The sequence below is a fragment of the Lissotriton helveticus genome, chromosome 7 (assembly GCF_964261635.1).
Source record: "Lissotriton helveticus chromosome 7, aLisHel1.1, whole genome shotgun sequence".
NCBI lineage: Eukaryota > Metazoa > Chordata > Amphibia > Caudata > Salamandridae > Lissotriton > Lissotriton helveticus.
Genome location: NC_136068.1, coordinates 1,855,618,970 through 1,855,627,072, shown reverse-complemented (window position 1 = coordinate 1,855,627,072; position 8,103 = coordinate 1,855,618,970). Strand labels below are relative to the sequence as shown.

General features: G+C 45.6%; 1 long non-coding RNA gene across 1 annotated transcript in view; it reads left to right on the top strand.

Annotated features, from left to right (window-relative positions):
- The first annotated feature begins 420 nt into the window (after positions 1–420).
- The window catches only part of LOC144767788 (uncharacterized), a 38,161-nt gene continuing 30,478 nt past the window's right edge, over positions 421–8,103 (top strand). The window contains exons 1-2 of the long non-coding RNA XR_013598343.1: positions 421–489; positions 2,522–2,575. This is a non-coding gene — a long non-coding RNA (uncharacterized LOC144767788). The remainder of the gene's footprint in view (positions 490–2,521; positions 2,576–8,103) is intronic.

Below are 8,103 nucleotides of genomic sequence, written 5' to 3'. Positions count from 1 at the left end.
AGTGACTCCCATTTCTCCATGGGAGCTTGTGCTGTGGCCAGTTCTTGACCTCGGCACAAGCTCCCATAGAGAAAAGAGTCTGCAAACACACCATGTGCGGTCGCATCGTAATTGTGGTTCGGACCGCATGTCCTTTGATAGGTCGCTCTAGAAACCGCAGCCCCCAAGTGTCTAATAGGACATAAGTTCAATCATGATCCTGAAGTTGACCAGTGAGCAGATGCTCCATGTTTTGAGGCTAAACAAGGACTTTTGGAATGTAGTGCTCACGATGACGTACGGCTCACCATGATTCCGGGCTATCGGTTTTCTTTTTTACTAATATGAAGACATTTCCATATTTACTAAAAAAAATCCTCATTTGTAGCCAGTGGCCCTTTGAAGCTAATGTTCTACTACTAACACAGTTTTTTTCTTTAGGTTGTCAGAAAAAAAAGGAGATGATGATGGAGCGTCTTGAAGAGAAACCTGAGGATTACCTTCCTACCGGTAAGTCACCATCTGTGTTAATGTTTATCTATAAAGGGCGAATGGTGACAACAAGGTCAATGCTGGGGCCAAGATCAGTGGTAATGACCTTGTCAAGAAGGTGCAGGGTGTAAAAGGAAAAGATGTTCAGAGGTTTGCAATTTTTGAGGCAAAGCAGGAGTTCAAAAAAGAGTAGCCTTCAGTATTAGTGAGGGCTTTTTAGGGTTGAAGGAAGGTTAGCAGTAAGGAGTAGTTCAGGGATTAAAGGTTCTGGGATAGCAAGTGTTAATGGGCTGAGAGATTATCAGGGTACAATTAGACAAATTAAAGAATGCATGCAACATAAAAAACTTACAAAATTCTACATTTATAGAATTGTTATAGGTAATAAATAAAGGCACAACCCAACTCAACCTTAGTGTAGTCAACATTTTAAAAGTCATATTTATTAGATAGAATCTGAATGTGTCCGGAAGTGTAGCTGATGGAAGGCACAATGCTTGATTTGGAGAAAGGAGATAGAAAGTAAATATTTTGAGAGAAAGATCAGAAGTAGGTTTCATGAATGCAATAACCTGAAATTGATGCAATTACAGGACAATTGATGTAATTACAGTACAATTATTAGCTGCTTTGACCTTTGAGGGTGATACAGTAGACAAATTCTGCCTCTCTTGCAAGAGCGGCCTTGAAAATGAATGAAGCGAGAGCTTTAATGCAGCACACCTCACCATGTCATTCTGGCAGATCCAGATTTGGGTTGTATAGAGGAATTGGAGGTGAAGAAACGGAAACGTGTTGAGAATAAGGACATATTCAAAACAGACCTAGCAATATAAAGGCCCACAGAGAAAAGGAGTGGCTGGAAATATTAGCGCAACAGATACAAATCTGCTCTTGTGGTACTACAACCCTACGGTTTGCGCTGGTGAGCAATGACTGATATACTCTGGATGGTGCAGGCAGGTGATCAACAGCAAGAATACAAGATCTAACAGGATTTACAAGCTGACCGGAAATCGATGTAGCCAGGAAAATATTGAAATTGACCTGTTGGTAGAATGACTGTCTCAAGCCCTGGTAAGAAGTGACCGGAGCAGAGAATCCACCATCACAAACATGGAGAGCGCAAACTCCCATAAAGCAGCCTGGTAGGGAAGAAAGAATTATATGCTGTAGGAATAGGCAGTAAGGAAACAGGGCCTAGCCCAACCTTTCATAGGCTGAGATGGGAAAAGATTCTCTGATTTATAGCTGGGGCTGCAATGAGACAAGTCTGGTCTGCATGCAGTCCGGCTCTGGGATGTAGCCTTCAGCTCCACACGTACCAGGAAAAAGGTGCAGGCTGGACTCAGGAGAGTTGGTTTCTGCACTGGAGAATTTTCAGACCTTGAGTCTGCAGGGTCCAGCATGGAAAAGAATCCCTCCCCAATGTAGCCAACAGCCACCAAATCGTGGGTGTGGCTGGAGTCAGAGCATTGTGGAGTACCTGCACACCGCACTCTTGCTAGGAGCACTTGGCTGCTCAGTGTCAGAGTTGTTGTTCATTCTAAGAGGTGGGAAAGGGTTTGGTTTTTTAAGTCTATCCACCTGCATTTAGAATGAAATTGAAACAAAGGTGAATAGCATGGATGGGAAAGCAAAGGCAATCGGAAAACAGAAAATAAATATTATTTTTTTGTGAGATGCAGATCACGTTGGACAAGCTGTACTTCTTCTATGAGTGCAACGATGGGATCTGCTCTTGCAAGAGAGCTGCCTCGGTATCAACAGGCTGTAAGATCACAGAGGGATTTGATGTTGACCAATGACCAGATACTCCATTTTCCCTTTAGAAAAGGCAGTCTTACATTTGGTGTTACATTAGACATGAAGCTAGCATTTAAATATGCTATTCCGATTACATTGTAACAGCTGCATATTGAAGAGATCTATTCCAATAACATTGTAACAACTGCTAATTGAAGAGATTAAATAATCTGGTTGGTCATCAGCATAGCATTAATCAATAATTGAAGTTAAAGTTCCTCTAAATCAGTATCATTTTTGTTAGGTTGGAACCCCACAGACAAAAAGGATATGGACCATGGGCATCACATGAAAAATGGTGAGTAACTTTGCTTCAGATTTACATTTTTATGAGAAAGGCAAGCCACATGTCTGTTTCCAGTGGCATAAGAAACTGTAAGGGGCTCATCAACAAGATATGCTGTCTCCCACCACCACACCTATCTCCACTGCAAGACGTCCACAGTAGAACAAGTGTTGGTAGAATGCACATGGAGGAAACAACATTGTTGGATACAAGGGGGCAAGGGGACAATCCGTTGATCACATGAGAGGTGGAAACAAGGATGTTTTGTGTGCTATGGGCTCAGCAGACCCAATTATAAGAGAAAAGAAAGGAGTGTGAACGTAAGGAATGTAATCTGAACCCATGCAAATGTGGAAAGAAAAACAAAATACTCCCTGAAAGAATGAAATATCACAACTGGGACACAGACATGTAGACCAGTAACAAATGCTACCACCAGGATGTGCCTGCTTGCCACCACAGGAATACAGTATACAAATTTCATACACAGAAAGAACTGTAAAGGGCAAAAAGAAAAAGGTATTATTAATAAATGTATTGCTAAGCTCCAATCGGCCAACAGGTATTTCACAATACAAATTGCTTTATCAGGGCCCACTCAATAGTCCGAGTAGTACGGTAAATTACACAATTCTCATTTTCCAAGAAGGATTCTCTGATAGTAGCGATTTACTCCATTTTCAAAGTAAAGGCAGTTCTAATATGAAGAGAAAAGCAACGGACATAAGGCCATTCCATGATCAGTGTATTCACTGATCAGTGTATCAGCTCAAAAGCAATTGAGATCAAGAAAAACAACATACCGCATAAAAGAAGACAATTAAGCCCAGAATGCGACCTCTGACCCTGCTCGCATGCAGGTCGCTCCCCACGCTGCTGCACGGCTCTGCCTGCATTGTTTTTGCCTAATCTTGTATTTTTCCCCTGTGCCTAACTTGCTTTCTTTCCCAGACTTGTTTTTATTCCTCTGTGCCTGTACTTGCTTTCTTGCCCAGGCTTGTTTTTATTCCTCTGTCCCTGAACTTGCTTTCTTGTCCAGACTTGTTTTTCCTTCCTGTGCCCAGTTACCCCGCAGACCCTGCCTGTTTTATCCCGCTGCTGCATCCCTGCGGCCCCGCCCCCTGCAATCCCATTCGCCGCCCCTCTCCCGCCTCCCAGCTGCTCCTCCCTCCCACATCCCCTCAAATGGAGGCCGCACAGCGGCCGTGCAGCGGGCTTGCCCAGCGGATGTGCCGCTGGCACGCCGAAGACGGACCTAAGGCGAGCACGTTGCCGCCCGTCCGTGCCTGGACCGCGCACAGCGCCTGGACCCCGCAAATACCACGACGCCCGACACTGCTACGATGCCAGAACCCTCCACGCACTCAACACCGGACAACCACACACCTGCTTCCTGGCCACCCGGAAGCGCACCCACGGAGCTTTCCCCTGCCTGAACTGCAGCTTCACAAGCATCCGCCCCACCATGCTGCTGACCAGTGAAGAATGCAACCACCTCAGATGCATCCTTCTCAACACCCTCTCCTCCCGCAAACACGCCGTTGAACCCTGGGACCTACTCAACTCAACCTCCCCATATGTCGCCATCCTGATGGAGACCTGGCTGAACCCCGCCTTGGTTCCCGACATAGCCATAGCCGTCCCGGAAGGCTACAAGATCACCCGTAGGGACCGCACCAACGGAGCAGGAGGAGGAATAGTCCACAGGAACACTCTCAGAGTCTCGACCAACAACGACGACACCCTCAGAACCGCTGAACACCTGCACTTCCAGATCCACACCGACCCCAACACCACCCTCAGAGGAACCCTCATCTACAGACCCCCGGACCGGACCACAGTTCAGCGACTCCATCGCCGACTTCGACAGCACAAACACCATCGCCTCCACGGACTACATCCTTCTCTGGGACCTGAACTTCCACCTCGAGAACAACAACAACACCAACTCCACCACCCTGATTGACAACCTAGCCAACCTCAGACAACTCGTCACAACACCCACCCACTCCGCCGGTCACATCTTCTCCGCAAGCCCCACGTCTCCTTCAACCGCTCCACCGAACTCCACTGGACCGACCATCGCTGCATCCACTTAACCTTCAAGAAACCCACCACGCAGCACAGCACCCAACAGGTGTCTCGCCTCTGCTGGAGCAAAGTCACAGAAGACCAGCTAACCACCACCCTCGCCCAGAGCCCACCCACCGACCCCACCGACCTCGACACCGCCGCCTGCAACCTCAGACAATGGATCAACAACTGCGCCAACACCCTCGCCCCGATCAAGAAACACTCCAACAGTCACACCAACAAGAAATCCAGCTGGTTCACTGAAGACCTTCGGGCCTCCAAGCACACCTGCCGAAACCCCCTCCCTAGCGCCTTGAGACCCTTTGGGTGAGTAATGCGCTTTATAAATGCCGAGATTGATTGATTGATTGAGAAGATTTGGCTCTGTGAACGAACACTGAACAGCCACCCAGCCCACAAGAACGCCATCCGCAGACACCATCACCTCATCAGATCCGCCAAAAGGGCCTCCTTCAAAGACCGCCTAGACAACAATGTACACAACAGCAAAGAGCTCTTCAACATCGTGAATAAAAACTCTCCAACCCCAGCTCCAACACCAACGACATCCCACCCTCGCAAGACCTGTGCGACTCGCTGGCCACCTTCTTCCACAGAAAGATCGCAGACATCCACGACAGCTTTAGTGCCATGACCGCCCCGACAACCACTGAGACCTCCGCCCCCACAACCACCATCCGCACCAACCACCTGCTCTCCTGGACCAACATCAACGACGACAACACCATCAAGAACATGAACACCATCCACTCCGGATCTCTGTCAGACCAATGCCCACACCACATCTTCAACAAAGCCGGCACAGCCATCGCACCCCATCTCCGGAAAGTCATCAACACCTCCTTCGAGACAGCAACCTTCCCGAAGAGCTGGAGAATGTAGAACCTTGAGGGACTCCAATTGAGTTAGGGCTTGAAGGGGAGAGTGATTGGTTGACAAGGAATCTTTGCGTTCTGTTCTGAAGGAATGATTCAAACCATTTTAGCACATTTCCAGACAATCCCATCCTGTCATGGAGCCTGCTCAGTAGTTTTTCATGATTTACCATGTCAAATGCTGATGATAGGTCAAGGAGGATAAGTGGACATGTTGGATTACGGTTTAAGGCCTGTAGTGCTTCATCGACAATATGTAGGATCGCTGTTTCTGTGCTATGTCCTGTTCTGAATCCTGATTGGCAGTCGTCTAGTAGCGAGTAGTTAGCAATGTGTTGGCTTAGTTGGTTTTGTACACATTTCTCTATTAGTTTGGCCAGGATAGGAATGTTGGTCACTGGGCGAAAGTTGTTTGGGTCTGATGGGTCCGCTGTAGGTTTTTTGATGATGGGGACGACTTGACCTGTTTTTGGGCAATCTGGAAGGATCCCTTGGGATAGAGAGCCGTTTATTATTTTGGTCCATATTGGAATCACTATATGGCCTATTTCTTTAATGCATTTTGAGGGGAGTGGATCATTATAGTGGTTGTTAGGTTTGATGTCTGATAGTTTTTTGGTGATGGTATTCTGGTCAAGAAGTTTGAAGTTATCCCATTGTGCCTTGTTTTTTTACCTATTATGGGTAGTTTCCAGGGTGTTATTGACTGCTGAGGGTGTTTGGTTGTCCGTATTGCCAATGTTGTCAGCTTCTTTCCTGAGATCTCTCTCCAACGTGTTGGCCATGTCGGTGAAGAATGTTGAGAACTCTTCACAACTTAGTTGAGTTTTTGGAGTTTCTTGGGCAGTTTTGGCCAATTTATTGGATTGCTGTTTTAATATCTCGAATAGTTTCCTAGGTCTGTTTTTGGCGTTATCTAGTTCAGATCTAATAAATTCCTTTTTGGAGCTTAGGATCTTTTTGTTGTATTCGTTCCTGATTTTTCTGAGGGATTTCAGTTCGGGAGATGATGGGTGTTGTCTCCATTTTCTTTCAGCGAGTCTTAGTTTCCGCCTTTCTTCATTCAGTGTTCCACTGAACCATGGATTTTTAACCTTCTCTGCGACTCTTTTCAGTTTTAGCGGCATGGTGGTGTTGACTATATTCGTTACCGTTGTAGTGTAGTGATCTGTAAGATCCTCCACTTTCTGCAGATTGTTAGGTTTCTTCTCACATCTTTCTACTAGTAGTTCCATATTCAAATCTTTAGTATCTCGCATCCACTTCTTGTGTCTGTTAGGTTGTAAGGTCTTGTTCTTTTTCACTGTGTTTATCAGGAAGGTAATGGCATGGTGATCTGACCAGTCGCACGGCTCAATTGATAGGATTGAGATATTGTTGACTTTTGAGATTATCCAGTCTAATGTGGTTCCTTTTACGTGTGTTGGCTGTGTACATGCTTGGTTAAGGTTTAGCTCCGTTAGAAAGTCTTTAAGAGCATGAACCTGTTTGTCATCGTTGTCGTTCCAGTGTAAGTTAAAGTCCCCTAGAACAATGTTAGTAGTTTCAGTATTGGAGTTGGTGGTAATGATTTCCATTAGCTGGTCTATGAAAGTCATATTGTTTCATGGTGGGTGGTAAAGCGCATGCAGGTTGCATCTTTGATTATCTGCTGATCTTATCTTAAGACCTAGGTGTTCACAGGATTCGAGTGGTTCTGATAGAACTTGGCTGACCTCTATATCCGATTGGTGAAAGCAGGCTACACCACCCCCTGTCTTTTTTGTCTATCAAGTCTCACAATACTGTACTGTGGGGGCACTAGTAGGTCCATACAAGGAGACGAGGATTCCGATCAAGTTACCGTCAAGATTGTCATGTCAATTTCCTGGTTCAGGATGAGGTCAGCTATGTCTGATGCATGTTTTGCTGCGGACCGACAGTTAAGCAGTAGGCATTTCAGTGGTTTCCCTGTGTTACTTGTGTTCATGTTCTGTGAGTCAGAGATTAGCTGGACTTGCTGTAGGTTGTTAAGATTGGGTTTCCTTTCCTTTTGTCTTGAAGTTCTATTAGCATCGATCTGGACTGTTCTAATTTCCTCCCCTCTATCGAGGTCTTTAGGCTCATATTACCGTAGTAAAGATAGTGTTTTTCATTCTTCCGATAAGTAATTACGTTCCCATCAGGTCGATTTTGCCTGTTTGATAATGGCATTGCCATCTTATTGCCCTTTCTTTGATAATTAAGTAGAACTTCTCATATGTGCTCGACCATTATTTTGTGAGTGCTTGCTGTGAGTTCAAGCACGTTTTTCTTTGCTTGTAGTGTGCTTAGAATATTGCCCACTTGTGTTTGAAGCTCTTTGATTTCTCTTAGAGTCTAGGATGACGTATTAAGGGCGCTCACCCTCTTATTTCTGTATCCTCCTTTTGCGTTCCCATGTTTTAGTTTTGTTCTCTTCATCGGACACCTTTTCTTTTTGCCATTAGTTCGGTTGTCTGCTCCACTTCTGTTTATGCCGCTCTCTATGCTTAGTGCTCTAACTACCATGTTTGGGGGATAGATATTTCGTGTCTTTCTAGATGTCCTTTG